The sequence below is a fragment of the Primulina huaijiensis genome, chromosome 14 (assembly GCF_012295235.1).
Source record: "Primulina huaijiensis isolate GDHJ02 chromosome 14, ASM1229523v2, whole genome shotgun sequence".
Lineage (NCBI taxonomy): Eukaryota > Viridiplantae > Streptophyta > Magnoliopsida > Lamiales > Gesneriaceae > Primulina > Primulina huaijiensis.
Window position 1 is genome coordinate 7,264,176 of NC_133319.1, and position 27,384 is coordinate 7,291,559.

At 36.1% G+C, this 27,384-nt stretch overlaps 1 long non-coding RNA gene across 3 annotated transcripts; it reads right to left on the minus strand.

Annotated features, from left to right (window-relative positions):
* Window positions 1–806: 806 nt before the first annotated feature.
* LOC140956876 (uncharacterized) lies at window positions 807–27,286 on the minus strand. 3 transcript variants are annotated; one of them, XR_012171552.1, is made up of 4 exons: window positions 27,160–27,286; window positions 26,551–26,764; window positions 1,305–1,744; window positions 807–1,219 (listed from the first exon to the last, which is right to left on the minus strand). It is a non-coding gene; the product is annotated as an uncharacterized lncRNA (long non-coding RNA). The 3 variants fall into 3 exon arrangements; XR_012171551.1 differs by having other exon boundaries at window positions 1,305–1,380; window positions 26,551–27,286; XR_012171550.1 differs by having other exon boundaries at window positions 26,551–27,286.
* Between the last annotated feature and the right edge of the window lie 98 nt (window positions 27,287–27,384).

Sequence of the window (27,384 nt, forward strand, 5' to 3'; positions counted from 1 at the left end):
TATGTTTTCCTCTACATTAAATAAGAAATTTCAAATTTTAAAAATAATTCATAAACTAAACATGATAATCACATAAGCAAATCACAGGGAAAATTACAAAATACACACTAAATTTATAATAAAATAATCATGCTAGTAATCTGTTGAAAAATTTCGCAAAAATAAAAAATTAAATATAACTAAGTAGGAGAATTACATAAAACTAAACAAAATAAAATAAATCCAAGCATCATAATTATGCTACCAGGATGCGCCTAACAAATTAGAAAAATATTGATAAACCACCTTCGAAATTTATATTCCAAAATGTTGAGATATAATATATACATATATATTCCATTTATCATTTAGGATCAACTCATACTTCAAAATTACATAAAAGTTCACAAAATAAGAATGCTACGAACATACTAATCGAGAAGCTACAACAAAATCATGGAAAATAATGAAAAGCCTTTACCATGGCAGATTTTGTTGTAGATTGAATCTGGAATTGCTAAATTTTCTTCGAGTTCGCCGTGGGTTTGGAATTAGGGTTGTAAATGTTGTAAAGGTGGGGAGGAGTAAGGGTTGTAGAGGTGGGGAGTAAAACGAAAAGGAGTAATCGACTGCCTTCACAAAGAAATGATCATGTGAGAGACACATGATGTGAGTCAACGTTAATCTTAATGTCAAGATAACGATAAGGACCAATTCGGGAAGATTTTGAAAACTCAAAGGATTAATTAGTCAGTAAAAAATGAATAGGGACTGAAATGGGAAAAGCGGTAAACAATAAGGACGAAAATGAGTATTATCCCCATAGATATGTGCTGTGCTATTTGCCTAAATAAAATTCACAGTTATCTACGGCGAAAGGTTGCTAAAACCTTTCAAACTAAGCTCCCAAATTTCAATCAAGGCTAATTTCAAATCGCTTCTTCACAAAACGTTGGCATGAACCACAAAATAGGCTGAATGTGTAGATGTTAACTGGCACTTAGTCAGGTAGACCTTTGAGTCATCCTCTTGTGTCAGGAAGACCTGAGAGGGTTTAAGCAGAATTGGAGCCTGTGACATCAGCACTAGCTTATAGGTGGGATCTTTCGCCTCTTTCTCATAGAAGATAATGCTGTGTTTTCTGAGAGGGAACATGAGGAAGAACGTCTTCTTCTACAGATTCTGGTTTGAAGATAAAGCCAGGACATTTTGTACCACAACTGGGGCATACTTTTTCCATCTGCATTTCATAGAAAATGATATAAATCCACACCCTCGTGTGAAAAGGTGAATTTCAAGGCACCATGACAGAGGTGAAATAGTACCCTTTGTTGTGAATTTCTTTTGCAGGCAGTACTGATGTAGTCGAACATTACAACTTTCATTCAGGCAAAGTTCAGTCTACTAAAAAATTAATGACACAGATAGTTTTCTGCTGTAGCATCATGTATCTTATCAAAAGAATGAATCTGAGAAGCCTAACGCACAGGCTAATGGGAATATAAATCATAAAAATCATACAATAATTATGTAAAAATAATTAATAAAAGTGGGTTCAAATATTGAGTTAAGACCTCTTGTGGATAGTGTAATAGGCAACTCCTAGTTTGATCAAGGTAAATACAGAAAATAAATCAGCTGGACTGCTACTATTGCGGAAGTTTAGCATGAGGAGTTAATTTTGTGGTTTTAATGGTTCAAAGCCTTGCCAATAGCAGCATGAAGACACATATCAAACGATAATAAAGTTCAGCATGATACACACCTTAACCGCAGCTGTTGGTGCATCGTATTCTCGCACCCAAGACGCAGCAGAACTTTAAAAATTTTTGTTCTTGGGCGTCGTGTGTTTAGAAACATTCATAGGGTGTTCTAAGAATTATACCTTTGCGTTTTAAACGCTGGACACCAAACTATTCCGGTATGAGCGGAGATAGCCCTTATTGTAAATCACTACGAACGGCTCTTCAAATTTGATCGCTTAATTAGGTCCACGATCAAAAGCTATCTTTCTTGTTTTGTTTGCACTAGAAAATCCAAACGAATTATGCGTTGAGATTGAAGCCTCCGAATTTCCAAAATCTGGAGACGAAGCAACACTGGGTGGGACAAGGGAAGTGGCCGAAACTTTCACAAACAATTTGTGAAGTGGCCGTGAGTTCCAAGCATTCATGACTATAGATTTTGCTTAATTGATTCTTAATCAATCATTAGCCAATATCATTGATTCTCATTCAATAATTAAGTAAGCTAATTATCTTCATAATCATGTTTGATACTTGATTTCTTTTCCACTTTGGCCGTGACTTTGAAGGAGAAATTGGAGAGGATTTGTGGTGGTTTTCAAGGTAAGAAAATCGATTGATTCTTAATCAATATTATGGATTCTTAATCTAAAATTAAGCAAATCTAATTTGCTCCTTTTTTTAAAGATATTTCATTTCATTTAAATTCTCATATTATTAATATATAATATATTTATCAAATTTTGATAATACATGATATATTAATACCATATATACATTTATTTTATATCACCATATAAAAAGTATATATATTTATTAATTAAATTAAATAATTAAATAATAATTATTTAATTTATATAATTAACTCATATGTTTATTTAATTCTAGACTCCTCTAGAATATGTATGGAAATTCGTACATGTTAATAGTCACTACTACTAGTACAATCATTTAATCAGTAAATTCTCAAATCACTAAATAAATGATTCCGAACTCATTATAATCTCTATCGACGATCCGAGAACGTCGATGTACTAAGGATACAAATCTTGTTCATAAAATGAAAAATGAAAATTTCGAACATCAAAATTTTCACTTACCATATTAGGTAGCTGCCAGTTTTAGCGATCTCCTTCACAAAACAGGCAGTTCCACTCTCCTTCCTTATTTAGCAATCATGCTAACTTCCATGTCTTCCATCTCATGGAATCAGCTCATAAACTCCTTTATAAGCTTCCTGTTTGATTTCCATCAAACTATAGTCACCAAATTCCAACTCCTTGAAATTTGACTATCTCAACGGGAACACAGAATCCGATACTTGTGTAACCCTCAATAGTTCAGAGATACAACTAGTCGTGAGTTTACATTTCCATGTGATTCAGAATAACATTTCTTCTTATTCGAGCTTACCCTAGTTAGCCTCATTCTTTTCATCAACACCTTGATCAAGAATGTCAGAACTCATTTCTGATCGCACCCATCGGATCATGGTAAAAGCGTCTAGTAGCATCGCCCCATGATCCTCTAGGTATCATTGATAGTGCATGCAAGAACCTTTAGTCAGGGTTAGCGTACAATACGGTCCTTTCAACACATATATCCCGATCGAATATGCAACCATTGATATATCGAGAGTTGCATATGAATTTGATAACGATGTGATTTATCTTTGAGTACTAATAGTGACATGGTATGTGCAACTAGGAAAACACATTTCCCTAAAGCATATTTCTTGCTCTGGCCAGAGACTCATTGCACTATTAACTCATCAGATCACATATGGTATCTTCACCCGTAGGCGAATGGTGAATCCCCGACCACAATGCATTTGCTCATGCGTATTTCGAAACTACACCCAACCTTGCCACCTGATGACTCTCGATGGAGTCGGTAAACGAATCAAAGTGCATTCTAGTACGTATAGCCCCTACATTGTCCCGGGTCAAAGGACTAATGGTGTACAACCATAACTATGGACTATTCCACTCGATAAGTGAGAACCACTTGGATAGTCCGAGGGAGGGTTGTTCAGTGCATCATCATATGATCACCCATCTGTGTGAATGGACATATCCATGCCCTTGCCAATGAAACATGGCGTTTACATCACAGATGCTAGTCTCGAGCTCGAGCGACCTTTATCCTTGTTTTAGGCAGCTGATTCGACTAGAAACATGTTTAAAATATACGATACACTTCCTAATTAGTTTCATGATCTTACGTTGCAACGCAGACCTCATGGTACCTATTGTATATTTAAGGACTTTATCTATGCAGCTTGCATGGGTATACAGATAAAGTACAATGCCATAATTGAATAAAATCTTAAAATATTATTAAAATTAAGATTGTTTTACATCAGAGTCAATAAAAACCCGAGCCACAAGTTGGTTTGCTGGGCACCTACTCTAACAATCTCCCACTTGCCCTATAGCCAACTACCCATAGATCTTGGATCCATTGCTTCATGATGCTTCTCAAACAATGGTCCTAGCAGGGGCTTCGTCAGTGGATCAACAACGTTATCTGCGGAGGCTACTCTCTCTATCGAAATGTCTCCTCTTCCCACAATCTCTCGGATTATGTGGAACTTCCTCAGTATATGTTTGGATCACTGATGAGACCTCGGTTCTTTCTCTTGCACAACGGCACCGGAGTTGTCACAGTATATCGGGACTGGATCAATTGTTTGAGGAATGATACCCAACTCTTGGACAAAATTCCTCATCCAAATACTCTCTTTTGCTGCAGCCGATGCATCTATGTATTCGGCCTCAGTGGTTGAATCCGCTGTGGTGTCCTACTTGGAACTCTTCCAAGAGACAGCACCACCATTGAGCTTGAAAACAAATCCAGATGTCGATTTCGAATCATCCACATCTTATTGGAAGCTAGAATCAGTGTAGCCTTCCTATTTTAGTTCTCCACTCCCGTATACAAATAACTAATTCTTAGTTCTTCTCAAGTACTTAAGAATGTCCTTCTCTGCTTTCCAATGCAATGAACCGGGATTCGACTGATATCGTCTTGCAAAACTCAGTGCATAGACAATATAAGGTCGAGTAGATATCATACCATACATAATACTGCCTATAGCAGACGCAAATGGAATGCGGCTCATGGTTTCTATCTTTTCATCAGTCTTAGGGCACATAGAGTTGGATAGATTCACACCATGAGACATTAGGAGATATCCTCTATTGGACTCTTCGATAGAGAATCTCCTCAATGTGGTATCGATATATGTGGATTGTGAAGGATCGAGTGTGCTAGTACCTCAGAAGGCATTTCGAACACTATATTCTCCAATGAGCTGCAATAGCTCGTGTTCTAAGAATATTAACACCGATGAATTAAATCGAGTTTGGTTTAAAACCAAGCGGAAAAAATTTGAAGTAATCCTTCGTGAAGAATACTGTTATTAGAAAACATTTTAACTTATGTAAACTGAATAACTGATAAAGACTAGATTAATTTTTGCATTCTCCAATTCAGTTATGGTGACAACTGAACTGAAGGATACTCAAAATGATCAAAACAATTTGAAAACAGCAGTTAGTAAGTTAAATACACAAGATATGTTTATGGATATTCGGAGACTTCAACTGCTCCTACGTCACCCTTTCTACCTCCACAGGTAGGATCTATTAGAAGACTTTGATTTATACAACACTTTGTACAATCCACTCAGATAGGACTTAGAATACTGCCTAAACTGAACTCCTAGCTACGACTGAAGGCAGCACCTTCCAGCCTACACTTATTTAACATCTATGTGTCAAAGACTACATACACAAGTTTAACGTCTTTATGCAAGACGGTATATGAGTGGTTGAGAGTGTCTGTGTATGAGAACTAAACAAGGATGTTCTCACACACTAAGCGATATAGGATTCTATACTAAGCTAATAACACGTTGAAGTGTCCCTCTGGGCTGATTGCTTCTGAAAGCTGATTTGCAATGTGCGTGCCCTTTCTTTTCTCTTTTATTTGCGTTGTTGTTCTGTTGTTGTTGTTGTGTTGTTGTATTGTCGAGTCCTCACTGATCTTCTCTTTATATAGGCGGGAAAAACTGATCGTACAGTGTGACTCATTTATTGTATCCATTGCATCTTAAATTCGTTTTTTGGACTTTGTGTCTCGACTTTTTGACCGTCATTCTGAAACGTTTTGTCTTTAATGCTCTGATGCAACGTCCATTATTATCCTTTGACTGGACAAAGGCTTTGTACCTTCATGCATAGCTAGAATCCACTGAAAGAGTTTGTCTTCATCTACAATTGAAAGATTCTGACTGATGCTTCGGATTGGTCAGCTGAACTGATCTTCAGTTGGGCTGGTGAAATCAATCGACTCGTCAGTTGAACTGATTTCACTCTCATTCAGTTGAATTGATCAGCTGGATTTCTTCATCAGTTGAACATTCCTTCGGCTGGCCAGGCTTATGAGGTTCTCCTGCTGAACCACCTATCAACTAGACAATCAGCTGGACAGCTCAATTGACTTAACAGTTAGACTGATTCAGTTTGTGCGATCAGTTATGTTTTCAGTTTGCGACGTAAACAACTCGTGACTGATTCTAGCTTCTGCACACTAAAGTAGATTATTAGTAACACAAATTAACAAGTTTTGTTAACATCAAAATCAAGATTGCGAACTTGAAAAGTTCCAACAAACTCTCCCTTTTTGATGATCACAAAACTTGAGCAGTTAAGCACAATATATTCAGTTCGGGGGTTAATACATTCAAACATCGTTAAAAGCTCCCCTTCAAGAACTGAATTTAAAAAGTTTTGAAAACCATTTAGAGATAGAGGATAAGAAAAACTCCCTCTCCAAAATTGAATTGATAAACCCTTAAATGTATTGAGAAAACATTTTTCAGTTGACGAAAAAGAATTTTTCTCAACAACTGAATTTTAAAACTGATTGAAAAACGATTTTAAGTTTGAGGGTAAAAGAAAAACTCCCTCAGAGACTGAATCGAAAACCCGTATTTGAAAGATATTTATCTAGTCATTCATTCAGAGGTGATAATTATTCAAGCAGTGTAGACAAGAGATCTGGAAATATTCATTCAGTCACAACGAAACACAGCTGAACAAACATAATGTTTATTAAATAAATTTCCTTGTATTTACATCTGAGTACATACATCCGTTGAAAAGGAAAAATTGCTACAACAGTAACATAATTTAAACAACATTAGATATCAGTTGGTTTATGTGACAGAGCTGGATATACTATCAACTGGTTACTTGATTGCTTGAAGTGCTGCATCGGTTGTGATTACAATTTGCTAGAGAAACGAGTTAAATTGTTTTGAACTTGACCTCTGTGCTTACTCAACTGGTCGAGCAGACTCTGACTAGGCTCACGTAGAGTTCAGCTTGTGATTAAATTGACCAACATCCCAACATGGATGAGTTTCGTCTGAAGAACAATTGACCTGATAGGCTTGCAACTGAAATCTTGTTCGAGCAGTTTAGCTGTGCATCTTTGCAGATGATTCTCACCTTGCTGCAGGCTGATTAAAACCCCAAAGTTAAGAGTCTAGTGAAGTGGCTACAACGTTAGTTGCAGAGCCAATCCTCTCAACTCTTTGCTAAAAAGAGACATATAAATATTTTCAAATAGTTTTGAAAATTGTATGAAATACTTTTAAATAGCTTTTAACACTATTTTAAAGTAACAAATTTTAAAACACAGTTTTCTTCAAATGTTCTTCTTAGAACAACCCGCTCTGATACCAATTGTAAGATTGAGTGTGCTAGTGCCTTCGAAGGCATTTCGAACACTATATTCTTCAATGAGCTGCAATAGCTCGTGTTCTAAGAATATTAACACCGATGAATTAAATCGAGTTTGGTTTAAAACCAAGTAGAAGAAACTCGAAGTAATCCTTCATAAAGAAGACTATTATTAGAAAACATTTTAACTTGTGTAAACTGAATAACTGAGAAAGATTAGTTTAGTTTTTGCATTCTACAATTCAGTTATGGTGACAACTGAACTGACGGATTCTCAAACTGATAAAAACAATTTGAAAAAAATAGTTAATCAGTTAAATACACAAGATATGTTTATGGATGTTCGAAGATTTCAACTGCTCCTACGTCACCCCTTCTACCTCCAAGGGTAGGATCCACTAGAAGACTTTGATTTATACAACATTTTGTACAACTCACTCAGCTAGGACTTACACTACTACCTAAAATGAACTCCTAACTACGACTGAAAGCAGCACCTTTCAGCCAAAACTTCTTTAACATCTATGTGTCAAAGACTACATACACAAGTTTAACGTCTTTGTGCAAGACGATATATGGGTGATTGAGAGTGTTTGTGTGTGAGAACTGAACAAGGATGTTATCACACACTGAGGTATATATGCTTCTATACTAAGATGATAACACGTTGAAGTGTCTCTCTAGGCTGATTGCTTCTGAAAGCTGATTTGCAATGTGCGTGCCCTTTCTTTTCTCTCTTATTTGCGTTGTTGTTGTGTTGTTGCATTGTCGAGTCCTCACTGATCTTCTCTTTATATAGGAGGGAAAAACTGATCGTACAGTGAGACTCATTTATTGTATCCATTGCATCTTGAATTCGTTTTTGGACTTTGTGTCTCGACTTTTCGACCGCTATTCTGAAACGTTTTGTCTTTAATTCTCCTATGCAACATCCATTATTGTGCTTTGACTGGACAAAGGCTTTGTACCTTTACGCATAACTGGAATCCACTGAAAGAGTTTGTCTTCATCTACAATTGAAAGATTTTGACTGATGCTTTGGACTGGTCAGCTGAATTGATATTCAGTTGGGCTGGTGAAATCAATGGACTCGTCAGTTGAACTGATTTCACTCTCATTCAGTTGAATTGATCAGCTGAGTTTCTTCATCAGTTGAACACTCTTTCGACTGGCCAGACTTCTGAGGTTCTCCTGCTGAACCACCTATCAACTGGACAATCAGCTGGACTGCTCAATTGACGCCGGAGGAGTGTTCAACTGATGAAGAATCCCAGCTGATCAGTTCGGCTGAACGAGAGTGAAATCAGTTCAATTGATGAGTCAACTGATTTCATTAGCCCAACAGAATATTAGTTCAGCTGACTAGTTCGGAGCGTCAGTTAAGAATATCTCAATTGTAGATGAAGACAAACTCATTCAGTGGATTCCAACTATACACAAAGGTACAAAGTAATTGTCCAATCAAAGGACAATAATGGACGTTGCATCAGAGCATTGAAGACAAAAGTTCCAGAAGGGCAGTCGTAAAGTCGAGACACAAAGTCCAATGAGCAAATTCAAGATGCAATAGATACAATAATTCAGTCTCAATGTACGATCATTTTCCCGCCTATATAAATAGAAAATCAGTGGAGACGGAAATAATAGAGACATAACCAGAGAGAGTGTGGTAAAAAAAAGGGCATGCTTAATGCTTATCAGCTTTTAAGAAGCAATCAGCCCAGATTTGAGGGAACACTTCAACGTGTTATCAGCTTATTTTAGAAGCTTTATTCACTCAGTGTGTAAGAACACATTTGTTCAGTTCTCATACACAAACTCTCACCACCACCTAAAACACAGTCTTGCACAAAGACGTTAAACTCGTGTACGTAGTCTTTCTCACATAGACGTTAAAGAAGTGTTGGCTGGAAGGTGTTGCCTTCAGTCTAGACTAGGAGTTCAGTTAGGCAGTGTATAAGACCTAAGCTGGGTGGGTTTGTACAGGTAGTTGTATAAATCAAAGTCTTCTAGTGGATCCTACCCGAGGTGGTAGAAGGGTTCACGTAGAAGCAGTTAAAGTCTCCGAACATCCATAAACGTATATTGTGCATTTAACTGATTAGTTGTTGTTTTCAAACTGATTTGATCAGTTAGAGCATCCGTCAGTTCAGTTCTTACCATAACTGAACTTATATATGCGACAACTGATCCCCTGCTTTTCAGTTATTTGGTTTATATAAGTTAAAATATTTTCTAATATAACAGTCTTCTTCACGAAGGATTACTTCGAGTTTCTTCCGCTTGGTTTTAAACAAAACTTGATTTAATTAATCGGTGTTAACATTCTTAGAACATTAGCTATTGCAACTCATTGGAGAATATTGTGCTTGAAATTCCTTCAAAGGCACAACACACGATCTTAAGTACAAGTATTTTTCACTGTTGTATGTGATCTGTATATGCATTATGTTGTTATCAAGATTATGGTGTGTTAAATCTTTAGATTCTCTAGGTGTGATTGATGCAGATGAGTTGGATAATAATAATGTTGGAGGTCTTGATGGTTGACTTTGCTGAACTGACAGTGCACATGACCCGAGGACCAGCGCTTCTATTTTTCCGCACTTATGATTTATATTTTTGATTTACGTTAAATATTTTACAACTTTTTATTTATGTTTTGAGAGATTTTTGAGAGGTGTTAGTATGGGCTATACTTTTCAAATTACTACTTTTTAAGTTTGGTTTTATGTTTAAACTATTTCCTTTGATTTTCTTCAAATATTAGTTGGTTGTTTTATTTTAAAAATGGTGTCAAAAATACTTTAATTATTTTATGCATGTGTTCGGCCAAATGAGGTAAGGTCTTATAAAATAAAAAAAATTTCTAGTACTTTTTAAACAAAACGAGTAGTAGACGTTTCAGTTGGTATCAGAGTAATGGTTCTGCAAAGGATTGTGCCACCATCAGCGCCAGAAAGATCAGTCGTCAAGCCTCAATCTGTAAGTTTACATGCTTTATATGATTTATTATGATGTTACCTGCATGATTACCTAAATAATATGTTTACGTCACATGTTTACTAGCTTTTTGAGGATATATGCTTTATATGTTTAAAATTGCTAAATTGAATAAGGATATTGTTGGAAACTTAATTTCGGATGTTTGAAAAACTGATTATTTATTGGAACTAACTGATCAAATATTCGATCTATACAGCTTGCCTAACTGAAGAGTATCGCGCATATTATCTAAGGCAACCGAACCCAGCTGAACTGAACTTTCGAAGAAAACCAACTGATCAGTTGGAAACTGATCAGTTGAACTTAATTGAATTCTCAAAGACAGCTGACTGATCAGTTGAAAACCGATCAGTTGATATATTCAGCCGTATGCTTCCTTCAACTGAACATGTCTCGGGAAAGAACGATCAATCGATAAAGAGACATAGAAGATTGCAACGCCGCACTTAAATCAATACAGCTTAGAACAACACATTTCGGCGAAAGCAGTTAAGACGCCGCATCACAATAAATGAAGGAAACAATATCCAAGTAATAAGCAAGTAAAAAATCAACGGATACAAAGATTCAAATTTATCTCAAGTTACCGTTGAAAAAGAAGTATATAAATAAGTGAACAAAGCAGATGAGAACTAGAACCATCAACGCATTATTGAAGCTTGCTGTTACGCTGCTAAAATCACAATTCACAGCTCACGTATATCAGATATATCAGTAGCATCTAAAGCTACACTTTGAGCGTGTTAGCACTTTGCAATTCATTCAAGAAAATATCAGTTGTGCTAAGATCAGTCACGAACTGATAAAAGCTGTTGTATGCTAAGAGTTTCAGTTTTGGCAGTGTTAAGTCCAAACTGAAGTGGGCCAGTACAAGTCTTGTATTCGATCAAAGTCTTTTAGTGGAAATCCTATCCTTGAGATAGAAGAGGTGACGTAGGAGTGATTGAAATATCCGAACATCCAGAAACAATCCTTGCGCACTTTATTTCAGTTTTGTATTCTATCTTTCAGTCAGTTATTTTCCGCAACTACTCTTAGTTTAACTGATTGTCATTGACCAACAAGATTCCGAGAATAAGTTTGTCACCAAACTGAATTCAAAATTCAAAAAGATTCATTTTAATTGTGAGTGTTTATTCAACCCCCTCTTCTAAACACTCTTGATACATTAATCGATCCTATCAAGTGGTATCAGAGCAGTTGAATCTTATTCTTGAATACTTTTGATCTATAAACTCGCTAGAATGACTTCATTCAACAAAATCTCTATGTTCTCCAGAGAAGAATTTGATGATTGGAAAATCAGAATGCAGGCTCATTTAGCTGCACAAGATGATGACATGTGGTATGTCATAACTGACGGACCCATGAAGATTCTTAAAACTAATACAGCAGTTGCCATAACAGAAGGGGCACCACAAAGAATAGAAAAGCCCAGAGAAGAATGGACAACTGAAGATAAAAGAAAAGCCAATCTTGATAATGTGGCTAAAGACATTCTGTACAACACGCTGGACAAAATAACTTTCAGCAAAATAAAGATGTGTAAGACAGCCAAAGAAATTTGGGAAAAGCTGATCCAGCTTTGTGAAGGAAATGATCAAACCAAGGAAAATAAACTTTCAGTTGCAGTTCAGAAGTTTGATAATATCAAAATGAAAGCAGGAGAATCAATGCACGAGTATGATGGAAGAGTAAGTAGTATCATCAATGAGTTAAATGCACTTGGAAAAGTGTATACAAACAAAGAAGTTGCACTGAAGGTAATGAGAGGTCTTCCCAAAGAATGGGATGTCAAAACTATGGCAATAAGAGAATCCAAAGACCTGAACCAGATTGAACTTCATGATCTATTTGCTGATCTTAAAGCTTATGAGTTCGAACTGCAAACCAGAGAAGGAGAACCATCCACACCAGCAGCCACAACTACTCTAGCTGCTGTCAGAACAGAACCAACTAGTTCAGTTGAGAAATCTGCTGATCAGTTAAGCAATGATGCTATGTCACTATTCATCAAAAAGTTTGGAAGGTTAATGAGAAAGAATCAAGGAAACTTTCAGAAGTCATACCAAAGAAACAACTCCAAAGATGAAACAAATTCTTGTTACAATTGTGGCAAATCAGGTCACTTCATTGCTGACTGTCCTAAACCTAAGAAGGACAGTCAAGGCTTAACTGATAGAAGAAAGAAATCATATGAGAAAAAAAGAAAATCCAAGGATGATAAAAAGTCCTTCAGAAAGAAACATGAGGTACTCGTAGCCGAAGAAAGCAAATCTAAATGGGCAGAAACTGACAGTGAAGAGACAGAACCAGAAAGCTCATGCAGCTTGAGTGATGATGAGGAAGACAAGTGCCTGATGGCTAATGATGCAGAAGAAGAATCATTTAGTCAACAGATATTTGATTTCAGCTCAACTGACTTTACACGAGAAGAACTCATTCTAACACTACATGATATGGTAAATGAATATCAAAAGCTTGCATCATTATTTGAAAAAAACAAAGCAAAGCAAACTGATCCCACAGGCAATAAAACCAAAACTGATGAATCAGTTGACGGGTTGAGTCTAAAAAGGGAAATTGCTGAGTTAAAAGCAGAAAGAAACAAAGATCAGTTATTAATCCAAAAGTTGATTCTTGAAAACTCAAAATAGACTGAGCTCATTCAATCTTGGAACAAGTCATCTACTGAACTAAATGAAATGCAGAATTCACAAAAATCAGTTTCTGATAAAACTGGTTTAGGATTCAACACTCAAGGAGAAATGTGTCCAAATGACACTCAACCAAAGCTAAAATTAGACAAAGGGAAATATATTCACTTTGTTAAATCAGCAGTAGTACAAGAACAAATTGAGCCTAGTAAGCAGATTGAGCAACCTACTGTAAATATGAACAAGGCTAGAAGATATGAGATTGGTTATAGTAAAAAATCCTCAACTGATTCACAAAGTCAGTCATCAAAGAGGTTTCACAAAAACTATTCAAATAGCTACTTCAATTACTATAACTGCAAGCCAGTTCAGAAGAGATACAGACTAAACAATCAGTTGAATAAACCTAAAATACATAATGTATCATCTGTACACTATACACCATGCACACAGAAGCCGAGAAAAACAATTTGGAATACAACTACTGGAAAGTCTGTCAGACTAATCCAAGTGTGGGTTCCTAAGGGACTAATCAGCTCAGGACCCAAATAAGTATGGGTACCAAGTTTTATTATGTGTGTGATTGCAGATAACAAGTACAAACAAGAACTCAATATGATATTTGGACAGTGGATGTTCGCGACACATGACAGGAGATGCAAGTGTGCTATCTCAACTGACCAAATACAGTGGTCCAAACATCAGTTTTGAGGACAATTCCAAAGGTAGAACTGTGGGTAAGGGTAAGCTTATCCATGGTAACTTTATTTTATAGATTTTCTATTAGTAGAAAACCTGAAGTATAACTCGATTAGTATCAGTCAGTTATGCGACAGTGGATTCTCAGTACAATTTGACAAAAATTCATGTTCAGTCAAAACTTCAACTGATAAAATCATATTAACTGGCAAACGTTGTGGAAACACATATAAAGTCAGTTGGAATGATCAAACTTATGCACCAGTTTGTTTTATTGCTTCCAAGTCATCTAAAAACTGGTTGTGGCATAAGAGACTAAATCATTTAAACTTTAAACCATTGCCTATCTGAGTAAACATGAACTTGTAAATGGTTTGCCCAAAATAGATTTTTCAAAAGAAAAACTTTGCTCAGCATGTCAGTATGGTAAACAAGTACGATCCTCTTTTAAAAACAAGTGTTGTAAATCTTCATCCCGATGCTTAGAACTGTTGCACATGGATCTTTTTGGTCCTATACCAGTCATGAGCTTAGGGGGAATGAAATACACCTTAGTGGTCGTAGATGACTTTTCAAGATTTACTTGGGTTATTTTTCTCAAATCTAAGGACCATACTGCTTCACAACTGATAAAGCTCTTCAAAAGAATTTTAAATGAAAAATCAGTTGGAATTGATCGAATCAGATCTGATCGAGGAACTGAATTCATCAATCAAACTCTTTCAAATTTTCTAGAAAATGCTGGAATTAAGCATGAGCTCTCAGCAGCAAGAACTCCTCAGCAAAATGGTGTAGCTGAGAGAAGAAATCGGACCCTTAAAGAAGCTGCTAGAACAATGCATGCTGATTCTGGCATTTCTCAAAGGTTTTGGGCAGAGGCAGTAAACACTGCGTGTTATACTCAGAACAGATCAATGATTAATAAAAATCATATGAAAACACCATATGAGATCTGGCATGGAAGAAAAAGTATAATTACTTATTTCAAAATATTCGGCTGCAGATGTTTTATCCTTGATAATGGTAAAAATTATTTAAAAGCATTTGATGCTAAATCTTCAGAGGGAATATTTCTTAGATACTCATCAGTTAGTATAGCCTATAGAGTCTTCAACAAGAAAACCCTAAATGTTGAAGAATCAGCTCATGTTGATTTCGATGAAATTGAACTAACTGATAAGCCAACTGATCAAGTTGAGCTAGCTGATCGATTTACAGATATCAGTTTGGAAGATGATAGCAAAAATGAAAGTCACAGCAATCAAAACAGATTTCAAACACCTGAACCAGAAGTACTGGACCAATCAGATGTACATAAAGTCGTTGCTGATGATCAGTTGATAGAGCATAATGATAACACTTAAATACCAGTTGACGAAGAGGAAGTATATGTACCAGTTGCAAGACTGGAGGCAATAAGAATCTTTCTTGCTTATGCATCACACAAGAACTTCAAGGTATATCAGATGGATGTAAAGAGTGCATTTCTGAACGGTCAACTACAAGAGGAAGTATATGTTGAACAACCCTCAGGTTTTGTAAATCACAACTTTCCTAATCATGTATATCATTTGAACAAAGCCTTATATGGCCTTAAACAAGCTCCCAGAGCTTGGTACGAAACTCTTTCGAAATTTATAACTGATCAGGATTTTTCTGTTGGATCAGTTGATAAGACCTTGTTCAAATTTGCTAAGAATGATCACATTTTATTAGTTCAAATTTATGTTGATGATATCATATTTGGGTCAACTAACCCCAAATTATGCGAAAAGTTTCCTAAGCTAATGCTGGATAAGTTTGAAATGAGCATGATGGATGAACTAACATTCTTTCTTGGACTGCAAGTGAAGCAACTGGAGACTGGTATATTCATCAGTCAAACTAAGTATACAAAGGAGCTGCTGAAGAAATTTGGCATGGAATCATGTTCAGCTGCAAATACTCCCACGTGCTCATCAGTAAAATTGGACTGATCAAGGGGGAATATCAGTTGTAGCGACATTATATCGAGGTTTAATAGGTTCATTGTTGTACCTAACTACCAGTCGTCCTGATATTGTATTTGCTGTCTGTATGTGTGCTAGATTTCAAGCAAATCCTAAGCAATCACATTTCTCAGCTGCTAAAAGAATTTTGAAATATCTTAAGGGTACACAAAATGTTGGGTTATGGTATTCTAAAGACTCCACTTTCAATTTAGTTGGATATTCAGATGCAGATTATGCAAGATGTAAGCTTGATCGCAAAAGTACAAGTGGATCTTGTCAATTTCTAGGTGACAGACTGATCTTTTGGTTCAGCAAGAAGCAGACATCTCTAGCTACCTCAACAACTGAAGCAGAATATCTAGCTGCTGGTAGTTGTTGTGCACAACTGATCTGGATCCAGCAACAACTGAGAGATTATGGAGTAATTACAAATGAATCGCCCATATTTTGTGACAATACGAGCACAATTGCCATTACCTATAATCCAGTTCTTTACTCAAGGACAAAGCATATAGATGTCAGACACCACTTCATTAGAGATCATGCTTTGAAGAAGGACATTCGACTGGAGTATATATCAACTGAGCAACAAGCAGCTGACATCTTCACCAAACCATTACCCGAGACTAAGTTTTTTTACTTTCGCAATATTCTTGGTTTAATTGACTTGTCTTAAAATTGTTGTTGATGCTATTTGCAGAAAATAAGAACACAACAACAAATTGGAAATGATACTTTATTAAGAATAAAATCGATTCCACATTACAGAAGATAACTTAGAACCAACTGAATCTTGCCATTCTGTAATCCAATTATTCAACTCATAAATTCGGATTCTAGAAAATGATTCAGTTGTAAAAATCTTCTCAATTACTTGCCATTCCTTCCATAACATTGCATGTAACAGAACATTGTCATCAACCAGGTCTGTAACATGCCTGACTTCAAAACGATCAATGTATTTTCTTGCTGTTGCTGCTTGAGCACGAGAAGGAGCAACACCACTATTAATTATCCTCTGCAAATCATGAATTTTGAACCATGTTGACATCACTTTCGTCAAGACATATTCCTCCGTCGTGTTCTTCAACCCTTCCAAATAAGGACTTAATTGTTCGGCAACTTGAATATGCGTACTGCTGCATGCATCAGAATTACTTGAATCCGACATATTGAACTGTTATGATATCACATTTTATCTCTATCGTCCTTTTTATAGACATGTGACATTTCATGTCAAAGAAGTTGAAGAGTCTCAAGCCAACAAAGCGTTTGCTCAATTACCCAGGCTTCTTATCTATCAGTTGCTTATTTGATATCAGTTTGTTAATTACCAGTTGATTTATTTTTTCAACTGATATCAGTTTGGTTTTTAAATCTTAACTGATTTCAGTTTACAGTCAACTAATATTAGTTTTTTAACAGTTCATTTGTTCAGTTAGTAATTCATTTACAACAACTAATGAAACTGCCAATTTGCAGGAAAGAAAAAGACAAAATTAACTCAGATAAATAGTTTATTCAAGCATAAACATTAGCTCGCATTACAGCCTAATATTTTTCCTCTACATCAATTATCCACATCTTCAACTAAGTGGATAAAGGTGGAGTGGACGTCTTGGCAAAGCTGTGTGAATAAGCTATGCGACTCAGGATCTTCAATTCCTTCCGGAGCATCAGCTGATGAATATGACCATTCTTAAAGACGTCAATCCACTCAGCTATGTGCAAGTGCTCCCGCAACTTCCTCAGCTCTGCCACCCATTCAGGAGTGGTAGCCTCTCCAGTGTTATACAAGAACTCAAGTTCTTGTAGCTTCTCCCAGTACTGAAGATTCTCATAGAAGACTGCATCTTCTATCTCAGCCTTCCTGGCCTCCAGAGAAAATTGCGAAGCACTCGAACTACTCGCACCAGCCATTTCTTTTATTTTAAATATTTCACTAATATGACTGAAACTAACTGTGTTACTTCTATTTATAGCCGAGAGTTATCGAAGCTGAAGGGCCGTGCACGTTCCAGCAAACAATAAATTCCTTAAATTTTAAATTTATTTTTATTGTCATTTTTAATTATTTTGCTCACCCATTAAGGGGGAATATTAGTTTTTAAGAGGTTAACTGAGAAGACAATTGTTTGTAAATTCTCAACTGAAACGGATCAGTTTCACAACTGATCGTTCAGTTGGTTGTTTTACAAATCTTCTCACATAAGTTAACAAATTAAAAACTTATTATATTCCAAATTGGGGTAAGCTCGTATAAGGACATGTTTAGTCCGAATCACATGGAGATGTGAACCCACGGCTAGTTGTATCAGTGAACCATTGAGGGCCACACAAGTACTAGCTTTCTAGATCCCGTTGAGAAGCAAAATAGTTCAATGTGTTGAACGGCTTATAAAGGAGTTTATAGGCGTAAGGAAAAATAGAAGTATGACTTCAATGAGAGAATGTAACTTTTAATTTGAGGAAGTGTTCCTAAATTAAAAGTTGGCCAAACAAGTAATGTATTTGAAAATTGTGATTTTCATAAACATTATTATGGACTAAATTAAATTAATTCAAAGTGTTGAATTAATTAAACACTAGTGGACCTAGTAAAGTCCAAATAATTAAATTAATTCAAGTGTTGGATTAATTAAATTACATTGGGCCTTGTAGAGCCCAATTAGAAATAATTATTAAACTAGTGGGTTTGAGTAAAATCAAGTAAATGTTAAATGATCTCAAATGTGTTTAAGACATTTAAATAAAGTCCATGGGCATTATAATTGATACAAGCCCTAATAGGTTTTGCATGCTTGGGAGGTGAAGAGTTGGGGAATACTTTTTCATTAAAAAATTGCATGGCATGCAAAAAGTGGTCTCTACTTTTTCACTCACCAAGAAAACAATCTTCTCACCTCCCACAAACCACTTGGCCAAAAATACACACACATTTTCTCTCCAATTTTCTCTTCATTTTGGTTGAGAAAAAGACTCACTTCTCCTTGAAAAATCCTCATATTTTTCTAGTGCAAAATATGAGAGGATCTTCCTAGTTGGTGGTGGGCTTAATTTGAAGCAAGGAAGCTTGTAGATTGGGTCATCCTTTGAAGAGCTAAGGTGTTTACACTTTAGTTGGAGCCAAACATTAATCCTTGTGATTGATAGGTAATTATCTAAACGCCATATGTATGACATATTGTGTTTTGTATTTGCTACACATCTTAGTAGAGGTGTTCGAATTTTTGCCCTTGAAAATATGATTTTCGAAAATTTAACCTTCCGTTGCGCATTTGAACACCTAAAATCGATCTCTTTTCACCTAGTACTGTGGTTTAGTCTGATCAGGTGCATTTATGTATGAGTCACTTGCTTTGAAACATATCTCTACGCAAAATAATTTATGTATGCTCAAGTATGTATGATGCAAGTATGTTTAAGAAAATTTTTATGATGATGGCACGTCTACATTTATGCTACTACGTTCAAGTTTCAAGTATGTTTATGGTATTACGTTCAAGTTTCAAATATGTAAGCCCTACTTTAAAGATGCATGTTGTTTTATTATGTAGTACTTGCTATCTCCAGTTTATACATGTTGAGTCTTTAGATTCACTAGACTTGTGATGGAACGTGTGTTCGGCACCTTAGGGGTGCTTTCAACAAAATAAATCAATGACCTGCAATAGCTCGTGTTCTAAGAATGTATACATCGATGAATTAGATCAAGTTTTGTATTAAACCAAGCGAAAAACACTTGAAATAATCCTTCGTTAAGAAAAACTGATATGTTTTATATACTGTGCAACTGAAGAACTGAATTTACGGGAAAATCAGTTAGAGCTTATATCAGTTCAGTTATGGACAGAACTGAACTGATATCAGCTGAACTAATCAAATCAGTTAAGAATAAAACAAGCAGTTAAACAGTTAAAAGACACAGAATATGTTTATGGATGTTAGGTGAATTCAACTGCTCCTACGTCACCCCTTCTACCTCCACGGGTAGAATATACTAGAAGACTTAGATTTATACAACACATTGTACAAATCCTACACAGCTTAGAACTTACCCACTGCCTAACTGAACTCCTAGTCTAGATTGAAGGCAGAACCTTCCAGCCAACACTTGTTTATCGTCTATGTGTCAAAGACTACATACACAACTTTATTGTCTTTGTGAAAGACTATATTTGAGTGGTGGTGTGTGTCAGAACTGAACAATGAATACACCAGAAAGGTGTTCTCACACACTGAGGGAAAATAAGCTTCTAATATAAGCTGATATAACTTGAAGTGTTCCCTCTGGGCAGATTGCTTCTAGTAAGCAGATATACAATATGTGTGCCCTTCTTCTTGTTGTGTTCTCTCTTTCAGTCACACTGTGTATGTGTCGTTGTTGATGAGTCTTCACTGATCTTCTATTTATAGGCGCGAAGCTTGATCATACAGTGAGACTCACTTATTGTATCCGTTTCATTTTGAATTTGTTCCTTGGAATCCATTCCAGAACTTTTGGCTTTAAGCTTCTGATGCAACGTTCATGATTGTGCTGTGATAGTATAATTGCTTTTGTACCTTTACGCACAGCTGTAATCCATTAAGTGAGCTTGTCGTTATCTGCAACTGATTGCTCCTAACTGATGTTCTGAACTGATTCTTCAAACTGATCAGCTACTGGTCTTTGAACTGATCTAGTGAAATTAGTTCACTCGTCAGCTGAACTGATTTCACTGATTCAGTTTACCTGGTCAGCTGGGCTTTTCATCAGTTGAACTCTTCATCAGCTGGCCGGACTTCTGAAGATCTTCTGCTGAACTACCTATAAGCTGGACATTCAGTTGAGCTGGTTGCGATGCATCAGTTGAACTGATTCAGTTCATTCGATCAGTTGTTCTTTCAGTTAGCATCTCCGATAGCTTCAGTTATGGATCGTAAACCGATCATTTCAGTTTCAGCTATCTGCGCACTAAGATAGATTATTAGAAACAAAATAACAAGTTTTGTTAACATCAAAATAAAGCAAAGATTGCGAACTTGAAAATTTCCAACAATCTCCTCCGTTTTGATGCTCACAAAACTTGAACAGTTAAAGTGATTAAAAAAAAACTTCAAAAAGATAAAAGAAATTCAGTTTGAGGGATAACATATTTAAAATCAGTTTTAAAAAGAAAAGCTCCCCCTCACAAACTGAATTTAAAAATGAGTTAAAAACATTTTTCAGTTCGAGAGAAAAGAAAACTCCCCGTCAAGAACTGAATTAAAAACTCCCCCTTAAAAATATAATCAGTCACGCGATTTTAAAATATTTTCAGCAACAATTATCATTCAAGCAGTTAAGGTTACACAAAAACTTGAAATATCAGTTCAGTTATATTTAAACTAACTGGATAACACGATGTTTATTTAATCAAGTAAACTTCTCTTGTATTATAATTAAGCGCATCAGTTATATAAGAGAAAAATGCTATTACACTTAGCTGAATTTTAAACATCAGTTATCAATCAGTTTACATATAGTAGTACTAAATGTACCAACTACTGGTCGCCTTGAATGCTTGATATACTGCTAAGTCTTTAATTTCTTTGCCAGATGAACAACTAGCTGCTTTGAACTTGACTTCTATGCTGATTAACTGGTCTAGCTGATGCAAACTGGACTCAACTTATTGCTGAACCGCATTGATCATATCTTTTTATCTGATATGGCAGTTAAGTGGCGGCATACTGCTGATGATTAAGCTCCTAATCATCCAACATTTCAGCTATCAGTTGGGCTTCATCTGCTGATCAGTTGAACTGGTAGGTTGGCAACTGACGTCTTGTCCACCGATCAGTTTGGTTGTTCTGCTGTCAGTTGAACTCAAAACCCTTCAAGCTGCTTAAACAACAAAATTACTGAGTCGAGTGAAGTGGCTACGATGTTACTTGCAGAGCCAATCCACTCTTCTCTAATAAACACATGATATATAAAATTTTTAAAAGGGTTTTCAAAACCATTTTAAATATCATCTTAAAATACATTTTAAGATATCAATTTTCAAATGTCTTTCTTAAAACAACTAGCTCTGATACCAATTGATGGAACGTGTGCTCGGCACCTTAGGGATGCTTTCAACACAATAAATCAATGAGCTGCAATAGCTCATGTTCTTAGAATGTATACACCAATGAATTAGATCAAGTTTGGTATTAAACCAAGCGGAAAACATTTGAAATAATCCTTCGTTAAGAAAAACTGATATGTTTTATATACATTGCAACTGAAGAACTGAATTTACGGGAAAATCAGTTAGAGCTTATATCAGTTCAGTTATGGACAGAACTGAACTGATATCAGCTGAACTGATCAAATCAGTTAAGAACAAAACAAGCAGTTACACAGTTAAAAGACACATGATATGTTTATGGATGTTCGGAGACTTCAACTGCTCCTACGTCACCCCTTCTACCTCCACGGGTAGGATACACTAGAAGACTTAGATTTATTCAACACCTTGTATAAGTCCTACACAGCTTAGGACTTACCCACTGCCTAACTGAACTCCTAGTCTAGACTGAAGGCAGCACCTTCCAGCCAACACTTGTTTAATGTCTATGTGTCAAAGACCACATACACAAGTTTATTATCTTTGTGCAAGACTGTATTTGATTGGTGGTGTGTGTGTGTATGTATGAGAACTGAACAATGAATACACCAGAATATCTACTAAGAATATAGAGTTTTTTATGAAAAAAAACTCTATCTTTTATTTATTTCTTGATATAAAAATTTCTTATTTCTCACTAGGCAGCCGAAAAGTAGTAACAAGACGTGATCATGCCTTGTCAAAAAACTACTTCTGAATTTTTCTGCTTCAAATCTTCCACTAAGATCATATTGCCAACTTTAATTGTGATATAAAATCATCTTTTTTAGCTTAAATTTATCGCAAAAGCAGAAAACTTCCTCCTACAATAAAATCACACAAAAATGTGTCAATTAAGCACTTTGAAAGTGGTAAAAATGAGAGATATGACAACAAAAGTACAAAATATTACGAGCTTACCAATCTCCTTTCTCTTCACGTGTCGAGCCCGACTCATCAATGTTGAACCTTAGTGAACGGTCGCCATGAGATCCCCCAATAATATGAGCCGAAGTCATGGGAGTTCCACGTAGTTCACATCAAATATGTCAGTGGAAGTCACAGCTTTCCGGCGTCCAGGCCTCCCCAATAATATGAGCTATACACTGACCGCGGGTAGCGTTCAGCATGCAACCATGGTTGATGGAAGGCAATGAATTATTAAACTTTCTTTTAATTATCCTTTTGATGGGCTTGATTTAAATTTTGGAACTCATCCAAAATGAGGGATTTAAATTTTAAAAATTTGTCTCAGAATTAATTTTAAAACTCGTGCCATGATTGTTTGTATGATTGCCGAATTCATGCACATCTTGTTATTATATTAATAATAACGCACATACTGATTATTTATAATATATCACATACATCATAAATAATAAAGGATGATCGATAACCGAGAGCTAATTGATCCGTACGAGCCACATACGAATCCATGTCCATAACCTAGGTAAATACAGGGATTCAAATGCAATATTACATAAGCTTCCAATATTTTACATGTCTTCGATCTTCAAACTCTTTCCGAGGATCGAGCCCACAGTCTTCAAATCTTGATCTCCCACTAATTGTAATATTTACATTAAATATCCATGTCATATTGGGATACAAATGTAAAGGGTGAGAACAGACCATAAATCAGGTCCACTTTTAATTATCAAATAATCAAAATTAAAACACGTAAAATATCCAAACATACACCTAACACATTGGTCATGACTCTCGATCATCCTTTTAACATATAATATCATATATTATATAAATCCGATAATATCGCATATTATCAATAACTCTTATATCTCGTAAATTATCACTAACCGCCATAATTATCAAATTAAATAAACACTTTTATTTAATTTCAAATAATTAAATTCGCCACTTGGGCCGAACAATTCAAGCCCACAACCCAGCGCGGTGCTCGAGACGTTCTCGGACACCTGCTCGCGCCGCCCGCTGCCTGATCCGATCGAGCGCTGGCTGGGGGGCTGTGCGCAGGCCACGCGCGTAGGCCGTGCGCACCTGATGTGCCGGCGCTGCGCGCCCGTCGTGAGGGCGCGACGCGTGCACGTCTGCCCGGAACAGTTCTGGGCAGACCACCAAATATTTTTTTTAAATCTGGTTTTTGAAAGATAATTTTGAGGGACGTTTTTCTTAAAAAATTTTACGCGGTTAGAAATAATAAAGTCAGCACAATTTAATTTAAAACACACGATTGAGGAAAAAAAACGGCTCTGATACCACTGTTGGTGCATCGTGTTCTCGCAGCAAGACGCAGCGAAAGTTTAAAATTTTTTGTTCTTGGGCGTCGTGTGTTTAGAAACATTCATAAGGTGTTCTAAGAATTATACCTTTGCCTTCTAAACGCTGGACACCAAACTATTCCGGTATGAGCGGAGATAGCCCTTATTGTAAATCTCTACGAACGGCTTTTCAAATTTGATCGCCTAATTAGGTCCACTATCAGAAGCTATTTTCCTGATTTGGTTTGCAGTATAGAATCCAAACAATTTATGCGTTGAGACTGTAGCCTCCGAATTTCCAAAATCCGGAGATGAAGTGGCACGGTGGGAGAAGGGAAGTCGCCGAAACTTTCACAAACAATTTGTGAAGTGGCCGTGAGTGCCAAGCATTCATGACCATGGATTTTGGTTAATTGATTCTTAATCAATCATTAGCCAATATAATTGATTCTCAATCAATAATTAAGTAAGATAATTATCTCCATAATCATGTTTGATACTTGATTTCTTTTCCACTTTGGCCGTGACTTTTAAGGAGAAATTGGCGAGGATTTGTGGTGGTTTGCAAGGTAAGACAATCCATTGATTCTTAATCAATATTATGGATTCTTAATCCATAATAAAGCAAATCTAATTTGCTCCTTTTTTTAAGTATATTTCATTACATTTAAATTCCCTTATTATTAATATATAATATATTTTATCAACTTTTGATAATACATGATATATTAATACCATATATACATATATTTTATATCACAATATAAAATGTATATATATTTATTAATTAAATTAAATAACCATTATTTAACTTATATAATTAACTCATATGCTAATTTAAGTCTAAACTCCCCTAGAATATGTATAAAAATTTGTACATGTTAGTAGTCACTACTACTAGTACAATAATTTAATCACTAAATTCTAAATTCACTAAATAAATGATTCCGAACTCATTATAACCTCTATCGACGATCCGAGAACGCCGATGTACTAAAGATACAAATCTTGTTCATATAATGAAAAATGAAAATTTCGAACATCAAAATTTTCACTTACCATATTAGACAGCTGTCAGTTTTAGCGAACTCCTTCACAAAACAGGCAGTTCCACTCTTCTTCCTTATTTAGCAATCATGCTAACTTCCATGTCTTCTATCCCATAGAATCAGCTCATAAACTCCTTTATAAGCTTCTTGTTTGATCTCCATCAAACTATAGTCGCCAAATTCCAACTCTTTGAAATTTGACTATCTCAACGGGAACATAGAATCTGATACTTGTGTGACCCTCAATGGTTCAGGGATACAGCTAGCTGTGGGTTCACATATCTATGTGATTCAAAATAACATTTATTTTTATTCGGGCTTATCCTAGTTAGCCCCATTTTTTTCATCAACACCTTGATCAAGAATTTCAGAACTCATTTCTGATTGCACCCATCGGATAATGGTAAGAGCGTCTAGTAGCATCGCCCATGATCCCCTAGGTATCACTGATAGTGCCTGCAAGAATCTTTAGTCATGGTTAGCGTATAGTACGGTCCCTTCAACATATATATCCCGATTGAATCTGCAATCATTGGTATATCGAGAGTTGCATACGAATTCGATAATGATGCGATTTATCTTTGAGTACTAATAGTGACATGGTATGTGCAACTAGGAAAACACATTTTCCTAAAGCACATTTCTTGCTCTGGTCAGAGACTCCTTGCACTATTAACTCATCAGATCACATAAGATATCTTCACCTGTAGGTGAGGGTGAATCCTTGACCACAATGCATTTTCTCATACGTATTTCGAAACTACACCTAACCTCGCCACCTGATGACCCTTGATGGAGTCGGTAAACGGATCAAAGTGCATGCTAGTACGTATAGCTCCTACATTGTCCCAGGTCAAAGGACTAATGGTGTACAGCCATAACTATGGACTATTCCACTCGATAAGTGAGAACCACTTGGAGAGTCCGAGGGAGGGTTGTTCAGTGCATCATCATATGATCACCCATCTGTGTGAATGGACATCTCCATGCCCTTGTCAATGAAACATGGCGTTTACATCACAGATGCTAGTCTCAAGCTCGAGCGACCTTTATCCTTGTTTTAGGCAGCTGATTCGACTAGAAACCTGTTTAAAATATTCGATACACTTCCTAATGAGTTTTATGATCTTACGTTGCGACGCAAACTTCATGGTACCTATTGTATATTCAAAGACTTTATCTATGCAATTTGCATGGGTATACATATAAAGTACAATGCCATAATCGAATAAAATCGTAAAATATTATTAAAATAAAGATTGTTTTACATCAGAGTCAATAAAAGCCCGAGTCACAAGTTGGCTTGCTGGGCACCTACTCTAACAGAAACTTCATTACAAACTTCACATGTGGCAAACTCATTACTCCGGAACCAGCTTCGCAGATCGAGAAAAGATCTTACTCAAAGATCGATTTTTCCTTCTGTTGTGGAACAAAGCCACTGCTCATTTACCAATTGTTCAAGAGTTTTTTCCTTTCGTGACGGAGAAAATCTTCAAGGCAGGAGGGATCTGGACCGCACCAACCTGCGACTGTGAATCAGTGACCGGATGAACTAGCAATTCAAAAAACAGATGTTCCAAATAAAACGGAGACTCGTGCAAGAACTGATTATAGAGCAAGAAAATTAAAGGCAGTGACTCCAAGAATACAGCAATTCAAAGAAATAAGTTCCAAATAGTACACAAAATAGTAACTGTTTTACTGAAGCACAAAGTAATATCGGCCACGATTAATTGCTTCTTTTCTCCATCACATATTGCGGAAGAAAACCAAAATTCATGTCTGATACCTAGGGACCATGTTCTATGAGTATGCAGGCATATATCCCAATGGTTTGACCAAACAAGTTATGAGTTACACAAAATAAAATTCCTCTCTGCGATAAATAGTAGGTTACAAAGATTTCAAGCAACCTGTGTCCAACTTGTGTTCTCTGAGCATCAATATTGGAAATGCTGCCACTGGCTTCTGCATCTTGGATAACAGCTTCGACCTAATATGAATTTCAATCACAAAGTAAACATCAACTTCAAAAAAAAAATAGAATACTCGACCATTCTGTAGATACAATGTGCTACAATGTGAACAAAAGCAATAATATTTATAGACATTCACCCTTGCACTATTTCTATCAAAGAGGAGCAGCGTT